Source organism: Carassius carassius, chromosome 42 (genome assembly GCF_963082965.1).
Source record: "Carassius carassius chromosome 42, fCarCar2.1, whole genome shotgun sequence".
NCBI lineage: Eukaryota > Metazoa > Chordata > Actinopteri > Cypriniformes > Cyprinidae > Carassius > Carassius carassius.
This window is the reverse complement of record NC_081796.1, coordinates 14,416,411-14,437,703: the sequence shown is the minus strand read 5'-3', so window position 1 is coordinate 14,437,703 and position 21,293 is coordinate 14,416,411.

The following is a 21,293-nucleotide window of genomic DNA, read 5'->3' as shown; positions in this document are numbered from 1 at the left end:
TAAACTATCTTTAAATTTTTTTTTACATTTGTATTGCTAGACATCAGAGTCAGATCAAACCCAATACTTACATATAAAACAGGGTATATTCTTTCTCTCTCTCTCTAAAAAAAAACAACAAAAAAAAAAAAACTATCATCACCAGCGTGCAATGAATCTTGGGAAAGGCTTATTTTGAGGCCGCATTAGAAAGAACCTTTGCAACAAGACTGAAGCAGACACAGCTTATTAAAAAATATTAACATGTAAGAACGCGACTTTCTTGCATCAGCTGGTGTTTATAGGAAAAATATTTCACAAAAAAAAAAAAAAAAAAAAGCTAAACAAACAAAAACTCATTTCCCTTAACAATGATGATGTTAGAAATATAGTGTTCTTCCACCAGCTAAGCAACTGTCTTTGAAATGAATGGAAATGCTAATGAACTGTTAACACAGAAAAACTAAGTTCAAAGCACACAATAAATCTCATTATTAAGCGAGAATATTGACTTAAATTGACTTTAGAATACATTACAAACAATAATAACAATAAAACAAAACGATTCACATTAAATATTTCACAACTGCTTTCGTATGCTTAACTCATCTGCTCGCTCCATTAAATCTTGTATCCTGGCTTGAGTATTGGAAGAGTTTAACAGCTAATTTGCAATACAGCCACTAACATCTCTGACGACGCCATTAAAAACACCTCATCTCATAAAAGCCCACCATGCTTTATGGCTAGATAAACTTTGGAAGTAAGAGTGCGACAAACCACATGTCTTATTTTGGCTAATTAAGCAGAAAAGCATCTTTGCCGTGGCTGGGTCTTCCCTTCATTACTGGCAAAAGCGTTGACTTGGCATGTCAAACAGTCCAACCAGCAGCCTCCTGCTCGGCCTTGGACAGGTATGTGAACTTTCATTACAAAACAACGCATATCAAGTTGATGCGACAGACTGTTGCCATCGATTTCCATTAGCCATCTGAGGTAATTATACAGGAATAAGCTGAATGGGCTCCTGTGGGGCCTTTTTGCAAACACTTTCCGAAGTAGCATCTGTATGATCCCAATTCCCTAATGAGTTGGAGCACTCACTGCCTCTGCGTGTGGCACAGGACTGCATCGACTCATCCAATACAAACATACGCAGTACTAACATAATGCAAAGCAGGAGAATCAACCTGAATTTTGAATTTTAAATTTTAAAGTCACAGTTCCCTGTCAAGAAAACAAAAGGCAGTTTAAAAACAATTCCATGGCTTTGATTTCATGAAAAGATACCACATGAATCTGACGCAGAGATGATTTTTGTCAAAACCAAACCATACAGACATGCTGCCTGCACGCTACGCAGCCCCGGAGACTTACGTATGTTGTCAAACCATGGCAACATAAAAGCAGAGGCTGACAAGATGATTGTCTCCCCCTGTTCAGATTTAAAATGAATGAATCATTATATGAATCACAATGACTTCCATTGAGGTTCATTGTGATTTTGGTATTGAACTTACCTCCAAAACACTGGTAAATGTGTTTACATGAAGATCTGGGAAATGAGCAAAATATCTTTGGAAAAAAAAAAGCCTCTTATGCACACCTTGCCAAAATTTTTGATCAGAAACACAGAAACATTTTGATTTAAAATAATGTTTTATACTTTAATATGTTTAAAATGTAATTTATTCCTATCATGGCAAAGCTGAATTTTCATGTCTTTACTCCAGTCTTCAGTGACACATGATCCATCAGAAATCATTCTGATATGCTGATTAGCTGCTCAAGAAACATTTATGATTATCATCATCAATTTTGAAAACAGTTGTGTTGCTTAATATTTTTGTGAAAACTTTTTTTTGTCAGGATTCTCCACTGAATAGAAAGTTAAAAAGATTAGTATTTATCTCAAGTCTAAATGTCTTCATTGTCACTTTTGATCAATTTAATGCACCATAGCTGGATAAAAGTATTACATTCACCCATCTTGGGTGTCTTGAGGCAATTTTGAAAAAAATAAAAATAAAATCTCTCTCTCTCTCTCTCTCTCTCTCTCTCTCCAAGCATTTAAAGTCAAATGTTGTTAATATTCTTCAAAATATCTTCTTTTATTGAAACAACGTGCAGGTAAGAAAATTATTTTTCATTTTTGGGTGAACTAACCCTTCAAGATTAATTAACAATAATATTACAAAAATATAAATGTGTCACAATCTCTAGCTGGAGTGCCCATGAACTCCACCAGAGGCCACTCCATTCTTGCCACTGTCACAGACTACATTTCCTATAATCCTTTTCTGGACTCATTATCACTGATTGCATTCACCTGTGTCTTGTTACCTCATCAGTCACACCCTTTTTAAAGCTTGGTTTTTCATTCATTCATGGCTCAGTATTGTTTAGCCTGTAGCATGTCCTAGTTCCTTTCAGTGCCGGCCCTACATAAACAGAGTGGGCTTTAAAAGCCTTTTTCGACTTCACTGATTGGAGAGTTTTTGAAGCTGCTACCACCAATCTGGACGAACTCAGAGAGACTGTTACATCCTATATTAGTTTTTGTGAGGATATATGCATTCATACCAGGACTTATTTAACATTCAACAAATGATAAGCCATGGTTTACAGCAAAACTCAGACATCTTCATCAGACCAAAGAGGATGCTTACAGAAATGGGGACAGAGTCTTATACAATCAGGTCAGGAACACACTGAATAAAGATTAGAGTGGCTAAAAGGACCTACACTAAAAAGTTGGGAGATCAGTTCACTTCCAATGACTCAACTTCAGAGTGAAAAGGTCTGAGAGCCATCACAAACTACAAGACACCATCCCCCTGCACTTAGGCGAATCAACAACTTGCTAATGACCTGAATGAGTTTTACTGTCGATTTTAAACCCCCCACACCCCTTCTGACCATCTCTCTACACAACCATTAACAACTCCTACAATCCCCCTCTCCCGTTCTTCAAATCAGTGAGGATGATGTGCGCAAGGTCTTCAGGAAGAACAAAATAAAAAAGGCAACAGGCCCAGATGGTGTTATACCATCCTGTCTGAAAACCTGTGCTGACCAGCTGGCTCCCATCTTTTCACAGATCTTCAACAGATCTCTGGAGTTGTGTGAAGTCCCTTCCTGCTTCAAATGCTCCACCATGATCCCCGTTCCAAAGAAACACAAGATAACAGGACTTAAAGACTACAGACCTGTGGCTCTAACGTCTGTCATTAAGTCATTTGAAAAACTGGTTCTGGCTTATCTGAAGGACATCACTGGACATTTACTGGGCCCCCTGCAGTTTGTTTACCTAGCAAAGAGGTCTGTGGATATTGCAGTAGACATAGGAATGCATTTCATCCTGCAACATCTGGACAAAACAAGGAACAAAACAGGGCTTTCAATACCATCATCCCAACAGCCCTCCAGATCAAACTGACCCAGCTCTCTGTTCCTAGCTCTATCTGTCAGTAGATCACCAGCTTTCTGACAAATAGGCAACAGCCAGGGAGACTGGGGAAATTAATGTCAAACAGCCACTCCACCAACACTGGTGCCCCTCAGGGATGTGTTCCCTCCCCACTGCTCTTCTCCCTGTACACCAACGACTGCACCTCTAAAGACCCCTCTGTCAAGCTCCTGAAGTTTGCAGACGACACTACAGTCATCGGTCTCATTCAAGATGATATCGAGTCTGCTTATAGACAAGAGGATGAGCAGCTGTCTGTCTGGTGCAGTCTTAACAACCTGGAGCTGAACACACTCGGAACAGAGGAGATGATAGTGGACTTCAGGAGAAACCCCCTGCACCCCCCCCCCCCCACACACACACACACACTCACCATCATAGACAGAACTGTGGCAGCAGTGGAGTCATTCAGATTCCTGGGAACCACCATCTCTCCTGAAGTGGGACAATCACATTGATTCCACTGTTAAAAAGGCCCAACAAAGTTTGTACTCCCTTCACCAGCCCAACAACAACTTTTATAAATTTAAAAGAAAAGCATACAATTGTTAATAAATACTTCAGGCATAATTTTACAAGTGTCTATCTTAGTAATTGGCTATATATATATATATATATATATATATATATATATATATATATATATATATATATATATATACAGGTCCTTCTCAAAAAATTAGCATATTGTGATAAAGTTCATTATTTTCCATAATGTAATGATAACAATTAAACTTTCATATATTTTAGATTCATTGCACACCAACTGAAATATTTCAGGTCTTTTATTGTTTTAATACTGATGATTTTGGCATACAGCTCATGAAAACCCAAAATGCTAAAATCTCAAAGAATTAGCATATTTCATCCGACCAATAAAAGATAAGTGTTTTTAATACAAAAAGTCAACATTCAAATAATTATGTTCAGTTATGCACTCAATACTTGGTCGGGAATCCTTTTGCAGAAATGACTGCTTCAATGGGGTGTGGCATGGAGGCAATCAGCCTGTGGCACTGCTGAGGTGTTATGGAGGCCCAGGATGCTTCGATAGTGGCCTTAAGCTCATCCAGAGTGTTGGGTCTTGCGTCTCTCAACTTTCTCTTCACAATATCCCACAGATTCTCTATGGGGTTCAGGTCAGGAGAGTTGGCAGGCCAATTGAGGACAGTAATACCATGGTCAGTAAACCATTTACCAGTGGTTTTGGCACTGTGAGCAGGTGCCAGGTCGTGCTGAAAAATGAAATCTTCATCTCTATAAAGCTTTTCAGCAGATGGAAGCATGAAGTGCTCCAAAATCTCCTGATAGCTAGCTGCATTGACCCTGCCCTTGATAAAACACAGTGGACCAACACCAGCAGCTGACATGGCACCCCAGACCATCACTGACTGCGGGTACTTGACACTTGACTTCAGGCATTTTGGCATTTCCTTCTCCCCAGTCTTCCTCCAGACTCTGGCACCTTGATTTCCGAATGACATGCAAAATTTGTCCAAAAGTCCAGTGCTGCTTCTCTATAGCCCAGGTCAGGCACTTCTGCCGCTGTTTCTGGTTCAAAAGTGGCTTGACCTGGGGAATGCGGCACCTGTAGCCCATTTCCTGCACACGCCTGTGCACGGTGGCTCTGGATGTTTCTACTCCAGACTCAGTCCACTGCTTCCGCAGGTTCCCCAAGGTCTGGAATCGGTCCTTCTCCACAATCTTCCTCAGGGTCCGGTCACCTCTTCTCGTTGTGCAGCATTTTTTGCCACACTTTTTCCTTCCCACAGACTTCCCACTGAGGTGCCTTGATACAGCACTCTGGGAACAGCCTGTTCGTTCAGAAATTTCTTTCTGTGTCTTACCCTCTTGCTTGAGGGTGTCAATGATGGCCTTCTGGTCAGCAGTCTTACCCATGATTGCGGTTTTGAGTAATGCACCAGGCTGGGAGTTTTTAAAAGCCTCAGAAATCTTTTGCAGGTGTTTAGAGTTAATTAGTTGATTCAGATGATTAGGTTAATAGCTTGTTTAGAGAACCTTTTCATGATATGCTAATTTTTTGAGATAGGAATTTTGGGTTTTCATGAGCTGTATGCCAAAATTATCAGTATTAAAACAATAAAAGACCTGAAATATTTCAGTTGGTGTGCAATGAATCTAAAATATATGAAAGTTTAATTTTTATCATTACATTATGGAAAATAATGAACTTTATCACAATATGCTAATTTTTTGAGAAGGACCTGTATATGTTTGAATACCTGGTGATGCATGTTTCTAATTATAATAAATATTTGAAAGTTGTGTATTTATTGTTCTGGTCCTGTAATGTGTTGTTACATCTCTCTGACAACTGAATGAACTCCTTGTGAATGTTATTTTGGTCATGAAAAAATAAACATTAATTAAAGACATCAAGCCACAACTGGCACTTTTTACATGTTATAAAGATTTTTATTTAAATATATTAATTGTTCTGCTGCATTAACTCCACTTTTTTATACTTTGCAGGAGTTAGGTTAAGACAGATGTGTGATTGTGTGGTTTGTTCCTGACCTTGTCAATCAAAAGCAGATTCAGATCTTGAAACACTTGCGAAAGGCCCCGATGCTTTGATTTGCCTTAGTCACGTGACATGGGTGTTTCAAATCATACTTTGAAGCAGTGTTTCAAAACATCTGTGCTTCGGGATCTCGACACCATATCGAAATGTCAGTTTCGCGTCAGCCATCACTATGTTTTCCTAGTTTCATTGTTTTCCTAGTTTTTGATTCCTGGACTGTGTACCTTGTTTCTGATCATTTGCTGCCTGCCCTGACCTTCGCTTGTTCATTGGATCACTCTTTTGTGGTGATGGTGAGATGAAGAATTTAAGCTTTTCAGCCAAGTGGTTCACAAAATGGTTCATTTCTCGTGGCTTCATTTGCTCAAAATAATACCACTTGGTGTAAAACAAGCAGATACATTACAGATGACCTGATGTGGTCTGTGATACACTGTATTTTGCACCAGTTAAGGCTTAGAAATAACAGTGAAGAAAAAAAAAATCTATTATCACATAGACTAATCTATTTATATGAATATAATGTGCATTTTCTAGTGGTAATAATGATTGTACAACATAATATAACATAACTGTGAAATAAATGTATTGACTTGAAATGAATGGGGCTATCAAATTTGTGTAAATCAACTCTTTGCTCTTAATAGGCATGTGTGTGTGTGTGGGGGGGGGGGGTATTATTAGTCTAAAACTGGTGAGTCTAAAAGTGGCTAAGTTTTACAGAGCAGAAGACTGTGAATTTACAAGATTCAAACCACTTCCTGAACCAGTCTGGCCAAGTGAGCCAGACTCGGCACAGAACGTAACATCACTACTCTTTTGTCTTATCCTGGATTGTACCTTTTGCTGTTGTTCGACCCTGCCTGTTTTGACCACTCTGAATAAAGCCTGCACTGGGATCCACCACTGCAATATCACGCCTCCCAACATTACACAATGATTCTGTAAGAATCCCAAGAACAAAACAATAGTGATTTACAGGGAAAGTAATAGTTGTGGTTATAATTTGCCTAGTGTGGTGTGAGTTTGTAAAATATGAGTATTTCTGTCAGTAGTCCAGAGCAATAACGAGGTCTAGTATTGCCCATGTGAATTTGAGAACAGCTTGCTTGGGAGACTGTGTTGAAGTATTGTTGGTGTGTAAGATGACATAACATTGGGAGCGTTTGAGAAGCAGGTTTCACAGTGTGAGCTGTTGTGACATGAGTGCTGATTGTTTCACTACAGTTCCCTTGTCACAGAGTACTAGTGACGCAGCATAGATCTCCCTGACACATTCATGAGCCGACTTTGGTTTACCCTCGATGTTGTTGCCACAAAACACTTCAAAAAGAAACATTTGGCAGTGATGTTTATGAAGGAAGCCTGAAAATACAAACTGTGTATTTTCCCATCATAATCAACTGAAGTACAATTAGCATGCATGTGTGAAACTCCATGTAATGTTTTACATTTTCAGAAGTTATAGCTTTTCTGTGCCAATTACATAAGTGCATGTAGTACTTTTTTGGTCATACAATGATATACTGACCATTGTCCAAAAAATTCATTAAAATAAAATAAAACAAACAAACACATATTATGCTTGTGGAAAAACACTTTTAAAAGTGCACTTTAAAGTACATAAATAATGTTTTAATAATATGTTTGTTATCAAACAATTGATGTGTTGACTAACACAGCACAAGTACTACTATATTTTTACTGTATTGTGTTATTTAATACTACATTTGAAGTTAATATACATCTGAATTATTCTTAATTATTTCACGTGTTAAATGTAACTAAACTGTACTAAATGTCCTTTAAAGTGCCTCACCTTTACCTGTATTTGCCCAACACTTAAAACAATTTTGTGTAAACAATTTTCACTCAGAAATTGCTTGTCAATTATACAAACAATTGAAAAGACACAGTTAGCAGCACACTGAATCATAACATTTTGAAGTAGAAAAACTGAAATTGTAGTTTATTGTAAAACATACTATATTATCTTTTTAAACAAAGCTCCATACGTGCTTTTAAAAATACACCATTTTTCATGTTGGAAAATGGAGAAGGGTGATTTATTTTGAAATGAAGAGCCTCCTTTCCTCGAGCCAGAACATTATGTTTAGTACATTTAAATTGTGCTTGTACCAGGATCACTATGACTGTAATTTGTTCCTCACTGCTCTCCTCCAGCACCTTTCATGTGCTTCTAAAGGCCTGGCCATGAAACTGTTTTGAACTCATATGCATTGGCTGGAAGGCTGTCTTGAATATTTTAGTCATACTCATGTTCTCTCTCTCTTTATCATGCACACAACACATTTTTGTCTTTTATCCATGCCTTCAATGTGAAGATTTCACACCTTCACAGTTTGAACTGCTGTCAAGGAAATTTTATGATTAGCTATAACCCTTAATTAATTCCGGAAACAAAACATCATCTAGTTGCAGGTTGTTGAATTCAGGACCTAAACTCTTCCACAGCAATATATCTAAATATGGCTGTACAGTAAGACATTGCTTGTTTTACACACTCTGTGTTATCTGCGGCTTAAAGAAACATCTGGCCTGTTATCCTCAGGAGATTTATTAAAAGGTTGTTGTTTGTAGCTGCTTCTCAGAGGACAGCTGTAATGTTCTCTATGGGGCACCTGTGTTTTCTCATTACAAGCACCCAAACAAGTGATACTAATTAAATAAGCCCCCAATTGGACAACAATTCACCACTATATCTCATTTTAATGCTACATTAATTTATTCATGCCATCTCAAATCACCTTGCTCATTAAAAGTGAATGACAGAAGGGAGTGATATTATATTTCTCATTCTATAATTATTAAGCTAGCTAATATAACTGCTAATTATTATTATTTATCATGTTAACATTGATCAAATGGTAAGTACATGCAAACAATAAAATGTGAAACATCTACACCACATTCCATTTTTCTATATAGATATTAAAAAACTTACAAATTACATTGTCACAAAAAGTTATATTTCAAATAACTGTTCTTTTGAAAGCAAAAGAGATAAAAACAAAAAAACCTTTACATTTACCGACCCCAAACTTTTGAACAGTAGTGTAAATCTAACCCTAAAAAGATGGCTGCAGTGTTAGCGCACCATAGAGAACTGATAGCATACCTGATACAAATACAAACAGCTATCCCTGGTTTACGCAGAGCCATTTGACCGGCAAATGCAATTGTTCATGACACTAGTGCAGGTGAGATGGTTTACAGTAACTTCTGAAATGCAGAGTTCGCAGAAAGGATGGTGGCATTGATGAATGTTGTCCTGCATGTCTCAGGTAACATTGGCTAATGAGATATGGTTTGTATTTAGCCACACAAGGTGGCATACAAAACTGATGACGTGTCCTGGAGACTCACAGTCAAGGCCACTGTGGATTTGTCTCCCTCAGGCTACAGATATGCTGGTTCATTGTATCTATATTCTAGGTACCTATGGCTCAATGTCACCGAATACCCTGTAAAGATGTGTTCAAATATATAACATTGCATGATTAAAGTTTTAATTACAATTGTAGATGTCACCAAAAGCTACAAATGGCCTGATATTGCCAATAAAAGCTGGCCCTTCTTGACATAAAGTACGAGCTTAGCCCGTGACTACATTTTAGCACCATAACCAAAATGCATCTCCTAAATTGTTCAGTTAAATCACCTTGTGCTTTTTACAGTTTATATATATATATATATATATATATATATATACACATATTATTTTCTCTCTCTGAAGATTTCACACAAACAATTTTTGTATTTTGTTGTAACCTTCTTACCTTATTAAAATGTTACCCACATTGCTAGTGACAGTCGTTAAATCATGGTATATGGTGGCTGTTATCTGTTCAGCAGAACTCTTGAGCGAGGTTAAAAGAACATTACCTCTCAAGGTACATAACTGCAAGTCATCCATCATGCTAATATAAAAGTTCACTGATCATCCAGTGTGGAGACAGGGCTGAGGGTCTCTGAGTGTGATAGAATCACCATCATAGCAGAGATGTCTCCTCGTTATGCACGGAGTGTTCCAACACCACAGAGCGTTATAAAAAAGAAAAGCTCAAAAGTACCACAACATTCCCATATTCTGTGCTAAAATTAATCTTTTATATTTATCTTGGACCAGACTCCCTTACCAGAGGCCCAATCACATCTATTGTTGGAGAGAACTGCAAAATGTTCTCAGTAAATGGATAACTTCCTCCATCTCCCAACCTAATCGAGGCATATCAGCCAATGTTGCATTTTCATGCTTTTCATGGGGAAAAAATAACATAAATCAAAATGTGTTCACGATTATTACAATCTGTAATGGTAGGAAAACCATTAGCGAGAGATGAGCGCCGCTCTGCAGGAGCTGTGAATGATAAATTAGGTTTGTTTGGATAAAATGTGACAGCACACTCAAAACATGCTTTCTTTCTTTCTTTTTTTTTTTTTTTTTTTTTTTCCTTTGGTAAATTGTTGAATATTGTGAAATATATATCAGATGGAAATTAAATGTACTATAATAATAATAATTAAATATAAAAGATGCATTTATTAGTAGTAGTAGTAAGAGATTTAATGGTTATAATAATCTATAATAATTATTAACATTTCTATATTCTTTTTAATTACTATTAAAAATAAACTAAAATATTACAAATTACTTTAATTATTTTTCTGAATGATAATAATACATTATTATTATTATTATTATTATTATTATTATTATTATTATTATTATTATTATTATTATTATATTAAGCAAGATTAAAATTTTAAGACACAACTGATGTCAGAGTGCATGTGCTTGCAACCCTGCTCAGGGGGATTAAGGTTCAAATCTGGAACATCATCATTGCTTTTGCTAGGAATTATTAATGTAATTACAACATGTTAAAATAGATCATTATTATAAATAAATGTGTTTATTCTTATTATTAATAATAAATAATATAGATTCTTAATACTACTACTACTACTCTGCTGCTGAATTTTTGAGTATTAACTTTCTCGATCACAAGCAGTTCTGTCTTCGTGAGGTTGCGTTGAAGGTGGTGGTCCTTTATCCAGCCAGAGATGTCTATAAGACAGGCTGCAATGCGAAAAAGCTACTGTTGGATCATCTGGTTGGAATGAGAAGTAGAGTGGAATTTCATCAGCATAGCAGTAATAGGAAAAGCCATGTTTCTGAATGACAGATCCTAATAATGACACGCAGACGGAAAAAAGAAGTGGTCCAAGCACTAAGCCCTGAGGAACCACAATAGCAAGAAGTTGTGATTTAGAAACCCTCCACACTCAAAGACACCCTGAAGGACCTACCTGAGAGGATGGATTTGAACCATTGGAGTGCAGTTCCTGAGATGGCCATCTTCATGAGGGTTAACAGGAGGATATGTTGGTTGACTGTGTCAAAAGCAGCAGACAGATCCAGCAAGATGACAACTGTGGATTTGGAAGCTGCTTTTGCCAGTCTCAGTGCTTCAGTAACCAAGAGCAGGGCAGTCTCAGTTCAGTGGCCATTCAGCATAATGACCATCCTTATAATGACCATCACACTCAGAATAAACAGAGCGGACATACTGAGCAGACCGTTCGCATATGCTTGCCCATAAATACTGCTTATTTGAGCATCAAATCCCTCTGCATTTGATGTACTAAAAGAGGAAGTATTATACAAACACAATCTGTTTATTCAATGTGTGATGCTGATGTGTCTCAAAAAATCTGACCCATAAAACAGTAGCGTTGGGACATTTTCCGTAATTCACTGGCTCAGCTAATGCACATAAATCAGCTCTGAGCCATAAACCTCACTCATAACACTAGTAAACACCCAAATGTGAGCAGAGGGAATAGTGTGTTCATAGTAGGACACCAAACCATAATGCTAGCATCAACACACGGCACTGAATAATGAACGAAGGCTAACATGAGTCTGAGTCAAATAACGAAAGAAAGCATTTCCAGTTGACCACATCGTCAATAAATCTGACGTGCCCACCAACACTTCCATTACATTCGTCATTGGCAGCAGTGGGAAAACGATCTACAGCAACACAAGCTCACAAATAACAAGGCCACAATCTCCAGAGTGCTGGAATCCAGTATCTGCTGTGTGTATCTGCACTCACTCAGACCAGGGAGTGCTCGTCATAGGAGCATACCACTGCACTAAAAAAAAAAAAAAAAAACGAAAAAGAAACAACAAAACAATTGTTCTGTAAACTCTTATGGCAAGTTGCTCTCAGGCAAAGCCTTCTTCAAAACAGAAAATCTACAAAACAAATCATATTCTCGTCTGTTCTGTCTTATAGACAATAAATAAATAAATAAATAAAAAAGAAAAATCATATCTACTCCAAAAAGTTAATCTTGGTCATAATTTTTTAAAGCTGTCAAAGCATTACTGTATATCTAAGGTGGGCGTTTACACAGACATTCTTCTATTTTGTTTGGGAAATTTGTTGCATGTTTTCATTTGTATTTATTTATATGGTTATTTTATGCCATGACAATAATTAAATCAGCAATATATGTGTGTGTGTGTGTGTTACAGAATGTAGATAAATAACATTCAGCTATACCACAGGAACAAATAAAAGCTACAAATTACGGAAAACAAAATAAAAAAAATAAAGCATTTAATAGCAGATATGATAAATAATAAATAAATTTACATACAGAAAGTACATAACAAAGGCTTTATCAAATTTTTTAGGTGCACCTAAAATAAATATTCTACAAGTGTTCCTCTTGACACTTAACTAAATACTCTTAGAACTATCTTCATAAATATATTTAAACCAATTTAGTGTATTAACATATCAATCTGTCGTCTCATTCATTTGCACTCTATCTAGCCATTTTTGAATGTAATGCATGAATCCTGCATGAATTTCCTTTCCAGAGTTGCCTCTGGCTTGGGATATGAAGGCTTTATTTTCCATGCAACTGCTTTGGAATAATATGTATTGTGAAAAGCTCTATATAAATAAAACTGACTCGACTTGTCTCGCTTTTACAATCCACATAATACACATTACACCAGCTACATATCTGCATCTCCAGGCCCAAGCGGAACAGTATGCATGCAGTCTTTTCAGTCAGCAGTAAGGGGTTATACTTACAAACTCAGAGACAGAGCTTTATGATTTTCACAATTTACTCAGAGCAAAGAAACCCTCTGCGCATTTATGAGGACTCCTGGGACCAACAACGGGAGGCTGAGTGAATTTAAGAGAGAAACAAAACAAAAAAGAAATCCCTAAATATGATTGTAACTGGATAACTGGATTAGACAGAAATGGGAGTTCACTAAATGCTTTTAAATCCTTTTGGAACCAAGTCAGCACAGTGATGCTTTTCTGAATGGGGTTATTAATACATCTTACCCTTATCGCAGATTGCAAAAGTGGCCCCAGGGTCTGTTAACAGTGCAGAGCAAAATAAATTGTTTGTCAGTTATATACAAAAATAAAATAATTGTTGGAAGGTTGTATTAATATTAATCAGGCTTGAGCCACCATTAGGTTTAATTTAAGCCCATTGTGTCTTACTAACAAAATGTTTAGTGTAATAATGCTTTTTGGAAGAAATTAATGCTTTTATTCAGCAAGCATTAATTAAATTAATCAAAAGTGAGAGTAAATACATTTGTAATGTAACAAAAAATATATATTTCAGGTTTTTTTTACTTTCTGGCCATCAAAGAATCCTAAAAAAAAAAAGTGTAAAGGTTTCTTCAAAAAAATTAAGAACAACAACATTGATAATAGTGGTCGACCGATATATCGTCAAATATCGGCATCGGCCCCTAAGTTTTTCTGCTTGGCCGATGTGTTCAAGGTGGCACTTTTATTTTGACAGCGTCTGAGCACGCACAGTGCTTACACTCTCACTCTTGTTCGTCGTCGTCATTAACAGCAGTGTTGGGGAAAGTTACTTTTAAAAGTAATGCCTTACAATATTGCGTTACTCCCTAAAAAAGTAACTAAATACGTTACTTAGTTACTTTTTATGGAAAGTAATGTGTTACATTACTTTCACGTTACTTTTTTTAAATATGAGCAGGGCTTGATTGTTTTTAATATAAGAAGTTCTATTTATAGCAAATGTAAAAGCCCTTTCACACCAAAAAGTGTAATGAATAAACCTCAGGCTGAAGGAAAAGTAAATTCACGTCTGTACAGTAGAACACAGGAGAAGAAGGTTCAACACTCTTCAGCAATAAAAAAAAAAAACAATGAAGCACAATTGTTAGTTTATCTAAAGTCATTTTTTAATTATTAGTATGGTTGAACTGGATCATTAAAGGTCAGCAGCAAAGACACTGTTAATAAAATGGGAATAGATACATTTGTGTTATTTAATATATTTAGTTATTGCAGGTTTGCGTCATATTCTGAGTTTGCATTTCACTGTTTTGATTAATTTTGATGAATACTAAATCTGTTTTGTTTTTTGTTTTTTTGTGAGTGGGATGAATTAATGCACATTCACATTTAGTCTAGAACTACAGTAACATGTTCACACAGCGCAAACAACGCCTCCATACTTCCGATTTCTCCCAATAATACTTTTTTGAAAAAGTAACTCAGATATTTTCTTGTAAATTAAAAAGTAATGCGTTACTTTACTAGTTACTTGAAAAAAGTAATCTGATTACGTAACTCACGTTACTTGTAATGCATTACCCCCAACACTGATTAACAGTTCTGTCTAATACGGATAGAAGTCTGGCTAATAATCAGATAGAACTGTTACACAAAGGAATTAATGTATACAAAAAGTATTATAATGATTGCTTTTATTTTAGGCCTATTAGTAATAGAAAGGCAAACATTATAATACTTTCTCGTTTGCCGTCAGCATTAAGTAAATACAGATTTATATAATTTAAACCAATCTTTGAATGACTAATGAACATTTAATTTCATAAACCTTGCAAACTTAGTCAAATCCAGCTGTGAGATCTTGTGAAGGGTGTATGTGTATCCAGCATGATCACGTGTTCTCTGCATGATGGTCTGTCCGTTTGAATTGAATGCTTTAAACTTTATGCTTTAAACTCGTGATTTCAAATTATGCTGCGCATTATGCATTTCCCCATTGTCATTTTCACTGTATGCTGTATGTAAAATGAGAGTTACCCTGGGCTTTATTTGAAAAATATGATTCCCAATGCACACAAACTTCCCAGAATACTGAGTGCCCTGTTTGTTACAGTGTTTACTTACTTTTTAATTCTATTTGTATTAAATATTTATTTATTTGTGAAAAATACTGTAATCTAAAGTATAAGCATGTTTCCTTTACACATTCACCTTCTAATCCAGTGTCAAATGATTTCAGATTTATTAAATATTAATGATAATAATAAATAAAAAATCATATCGGCTTTATATTGCCCCCCCTCCCCTTTCCATGAAATCGGCATCGGCTGTCTAAACACATATTGGTTGACCACTAATTGATAATAATAATATACATTTTTCTTGAGCACCAAATCGGCCAAATATTATCTTATAATATAATCTCTTTCTTCACGCTAGAAGTCTTATCTAAGTCATCGAGGAAGTTGCAATAGAGGACTACTCACCCTGTTTTTTCCCCTCCGCATCCGATGGCTGCTACTGCTAGACTTGGACCTTCACCAGTTCTGTGTGACCTGCCTGGGCCTCACACGGACCACATGTGCGCCCACTGTGCCGAGCTGCCAGTGCGCGCCCTCTGAGCCAGAGTTGCTCGGACAACAGTGGGAATGAGGCCCAAAGACCGCCCGAAGACGAGTTTGACGTCGGCTTGGTGGATGATAGCTTTGCCCCGCGAACTTCGTCCTCTTTGGAGCTGGCGAGGAAGACGACTCCATCTCCCTTTTGGCGTTGGAAAAGGGTTTGGGTGTCTCAGTCGGACCGGTCTGACCAAGAGGGCCCTGCACACCTCCAGGAGGAGCTGTGAAAAGTAGCTGGACTCATGGCTCCTCCAGTCAAGGCGTTGCCAGATGGCATTGAGGCATGCTAGAGCTTGTGGTGAAGTCGTGGACTGCACCCCAATCGGCGCGCACCCACTCTGCCACGCAGGCCATGTTCACGCACGTGGATGGGGCGGAACCCCTCCCCCCCGTTCAGGAGATTGTTACCACGCACCTGTGCCTGTCTCCCTCTGCATTGGGCCCATAGGCGGACAAAGCATATACTTCTGAGGAAAGGCAGCTTCTGCTCTTCATGCCATGGAAATACTCCAGGTGTTCCATGCATACGGTGGCATAGTAGGGCTGACGTCATCAGGGATCTGTGCACAGCAACTCTTTGGTGACGCCATGGAGTCGGTCACAGAGCGTTTCTCTGAGACACAAAAAGCGCGCCAAGGCGGTGAGCCACATGATGCCCCGTCGCTCACTCCAGTCATCATCTGCGAGGTTCCGTTCTTCTGCACCTCGGCAGGCCCTAAGACCGGCTAGACAGCCAACCGTGTTACCCCGCTCCAAACCGGAAGCTCGTTTCGGGCGAAACCAGCAGTGGTAAGAGCCTGGGTTTTACAAGCTGAATGTACCCTTTGTAGCGTCACATGTACTTTCGGTGAGTTAAGTTTTATTCATGTGTTGTAAACTGTTAACCAGCTATACAGTAGTTACCATGGCTGCTAACTCTGTGTTATGGTTTATATGGTTTATGCAGTTGTCACCACAAACGCTGTCGACTCTGTTTTTAACTCTCATGCTTGAGTGCTTATTGCGTTGTGTCTGCCCTGTTCAATGCAGCCTTCGAGTTATTGCATTAAGATATGCAAATTTTGTTAGGGTCGGAGCAGATGCCTAATTGGTCTAGTTCCGCCTATCAGATGCGAGCACTCTTAGCGACACGGCCATTGGCTAGAACTGTCTTGCTTATGTGTGGGGCTGATTGATTCCGTTCAGGGCTTATCTTCAATGCTCTCACGGCGGGATTTTATACAGTTCCCATATACGTCTTAGCTGACGTAATGTTGAGTAACCGCTTTGAGAAGGGAACGCCTCCGTTTACTATCGTAACCTCGGTTCCCTGAGAGGCGGGAACGAGACATTACGTTAGCCGCCGTGGTCGCTGTTTGATCAGCTGTGCTAGCGTTCAGTCGTGATTCTGACGTAATTTTCGTGCCCATGCATTTTATAGAGCATCACAGTCCAACCCACAGCCTGAGAGAGCTTTGGTGCCGGAAGTAAATTTCCCATTCATTTCTCCCATTGACTTTTGGAAATATCCATATCTAAAGAGTTTAAGAGCATGTCTGAGGATAACCAGCTACGGCTGAAATCATAAGTATACAACATATCATTTCGAGCGAAAAAAAACGAAGAGAAAATCCAAAAAAAGTCAAAGGTACACGACTGTGTACATATTTCCATTTCGAGCGAAGGAACTACTCATCCCATAAACCACCGCGCCTCACTGAATTCGACTGAAGCCACAACCGTGAAAGAGCCTTTTGAGCGACTTCCAAATCTGATGACGGCCGCGCAAACTTTTTCCTCCATTTAATTTTATTTGAATGTGCAGTTAATAGCAGTTCTTTCAGTATTAATCGTGTAAATAAATAGTGTTTTATATAGGTGTTGTGTATTGAATTTTATATTTATCATCGTGTATTTTATATTGTGTGCGGGTGTGAAAGTGGTTAACGATAACGTCAGCAACATGGTGCAGTGCTTTGTACCTGACTGCAATCACCGCTCAGTCATCAACACGTATCGTTGCCATGAATTATTAAATGTTCAGTAAATGCACAAAAAGGTATGCCTAGGCTAAATATTGTTTTGACAGTGCCATCATAAAATGCTTGATAAGCCATATAAAGGCTACAGTAGCCTAGCTAAAGTGGACGATAATGTTAACTAACCTTACCAACCTCCCTGCAAAACTCACCAAAACTTTGTAGGTCTTGTCCCTCATTTTATATGTCCCTCAGTTTATATGAGCATATACTATCGCTTAGTACAGCCGTAGTTGGTTTTAAGTCTACCATGTATGGTTACGTTTTTATGGCTTATACCCCAACTGTCAATGCAGAAATTGTATTGAATTTTTACTTCCGGCACCGGCTGTGGGCGAGACTGTGATGCTCTATACTGCCCGCTGACCTGTCAGTATTTGCATACTTCGTGTCAATTGGCCAGCTGTCCCCATAAGATTTGGCGTTAGCCCATAAGATTTCAGCAAAAAGTGGAGAAGGGAGGAGTTCCCATATACGTCTTAGCTGACATAATGTCTCGTTCCCGCTTCTCAGGGAACCGAGGTTACGGTAGTAACCGGAGACGTTTTGTTACATACAGCAACTCATTTAAAGTTAACTATGTCTTCCTCTTTCCAGACACAGAGCACTTTATTTTGAGAGTTGTTTAAGTTAGAGAAAATCTGTAACTTAGTCCAGATTGGGGGAACTGTAATGTTTAATAATTTCCTTTATTATGTAAATAATTTTTGCATTGAAAAAGTCTTTAATGTTCATTAAGGTATTGTATGCAATATTTATATAGCTTTTTTGCAAAAAATTAAATTATAATTTCAAATTGTTACAATATTTCACAATTTTACTTTTTATTGTATTGTTGATCAAATTAATGCAGCCTTAATGAACATTAAAGACTTTTTGCAAAAAAGCTATATAAATATTGCGTACAATAGCTAAACTATTGAGTTATTTTAGATATATTTCATTTACTAAATGAGCAGTGTAAGGATGTGCCTTAGTTTAAATGGCAGCATGGAGCGGTGATACACAGTGAAGGCTGCAGCCTTGCATGTGACCTCAGTTTGGGATGACAGAGAATTAACTGTAGCAACAAGGTCCTGCCAGATCGGAGTTACATGTTAATCAGGGGGACGAGAACAACGCCAAGTTGCTGCAAAATGCCACTGGGAGTATTCAACTGCATGTTAATAAAATTATGTGATTAAATTCACACTGTGTGGGCTAAAAAGCTGCTCTGATTAATTCAAGCATAACTATTTAGTTTTTTGGGGGGCAGTTAAATTTTCTTTCAGCCACTTAGATAAACGAGTTTGTTTAAGAGGCTGATTACATCCTGGTCTCAGCTGGTCAGTCATTAGAGATGCCATTAGATGGTAAAAATGGCAGCGGTTTCAAATATCACAGAGATTTTTCTTAGTAATCTGAAACTGATTTTGTGTTCACCATATCAAAATATTATTTTATCTGCAAACTGTAGCTTTCTGACAATCTCAGTCACATTTATAACTCTCTTTGTAAGTCCCCAGAAGTCTTTTGCTAATTTATTTATTTATTTTTAATAAATACTGCAGTAGTCTTCTGTTCTCGGCTGATTAATATCTTAAAAAAAAAAGTTAATTAATATAGATATGGTTCAATGTCTATGTAATGACAACAAATTCATTTCACTAGGCTGCCATCTGCTGGAAAGACGTAATGTTATATTTTGGGTAAAGAGAAGCTAGTTGGAATTAAATACTATCTTACAATTTACTGAATACTGTGCAGTATACAGTGTCTAGTGCACAACTGATGGAAATAATGAAAGAAACAGCAGGCAATACTTCACAATTATCATTGTTTAATGCATCTTTAATTCAGCTAGTGAATCCTGTTGTAATCTTGGTAATGAAAATGGTTGTGTGTAAAAATGTTTAAACATTTGACTGATCAAATAATGATGTATACTGCATATTTTGTCAAATGTAGTGGGCCAACCAGCTATTTTATTCAGAAAATTTGAATACTGTGCACAGTATACTTGGTTCACCCTAAAATGAAACTGCTGAAAATTTACTCACCTTCAGGCTTTCCAAGTTTCTTCGTCAAAACAGTTTTGGAGAAATTTAGCATTAAATCACAGACTCACAGATGGATCGTCTGCAGTGAATGGGTGCTGTCAGAATGAGAGCTCATGAGAGCTGATAAAAATATCACAATAATTCAAAAGTATTCCAATTCTAATCAGTTCCTTTAGTCCATTCACTATCATCCTCTCGCATCAAAATCCAACAAAATACTTATTTAGAACTGTTTACACTTGTACTGTAAATGGAGCTTAATTTTTTTAACATTTCCCTCCTGATTGAGACTAGATGACTTTTTCCACTGAAGAAAGCAATGTTATGAATAGAGGACTCATACTGGAAACAACAGTTCGGAGTGTTAAAAAAAAAAGAAAAAAAAAAGGTCTTTTAAAGATTACTTTATTGCAAACACACAGCCTTTGCTTCACACTATGTTAACTGATGGACTGGAATCGTGTGGATAACGTGTAGATTATTGTGATGTTTTTTTATAGCTGTTTGGACACTCATTTTGACGGCACCCATTCAACGGTTTTATTGTTAAGCAAGCAACATAATGCTAAATTTCTCCAAACCGGTTTCCAAGGAAAAAAAAAAACAAATTTACATATTGGGTTGGATGAACTATTCTTTTAATACAGAGGTCCCCGATCACTGGGTTGCTACCAGGTTGCAGAATATATTATAAAAAATATGACATTATTTATTGTGCATCTTTCCCTTTAAGACTCCTCATCAAAATTTACATATGTTGCAATTTCAGAAAACATAATTTCCAAACTTGCCACAGGTTCAGGAAATATTTTTATTTTTAACATGAGTGTTAAACATCCGTCCTCATTGGTTGAGGAGGTGAGAAAAGACCAAGCGCTGGTGATAACGGAGAGACGGCTACTGACAAAAAAGGAAGAAAGCAACCTTTAACTGTAAATATGTTGACTCATTTGTAAAATAAAGTTTTGTTGAGCAGTTCACATGCTCCAAGTCCCTTGTGTGCAATATGTGGAAACATATTGTCTAATGGGTCAATGAAGCCTTCAAAATTACTTTGGTTCCTTGAAACTAATAACACAGTGTCTACAGTAGATGTGAGCGGCTGAAGACAAATCTTATTATACACAGTGTTTCTGTCTACACTGAATGAGCGACACGAGGAACAGTGTTCACGTCTGGTGTAGATACTGTGTTAGTTACAAAGCTGACTGGACATTTGCAACATCCAACCCTCCTCATTGGGACTTGAAACTGGTCCATGATGTAAAAAAAAACAAACAAAAAAAGTTTAGAGTCCCATGCTTTAATGCATAAATCACTGCACACATTTTAACACTACATTCACTCACTCATTATTACCAATACTGGTCTCTCTCAAAAATAAAAATCTACTACCATTACTACTTTAAGCCCTTTCTACAGTACAGCATCCACTTGCTTTTGCAAACTCATTACTATTTGTGCCCCTTTTATGGATAATGAGATCTTACAGGTGTTT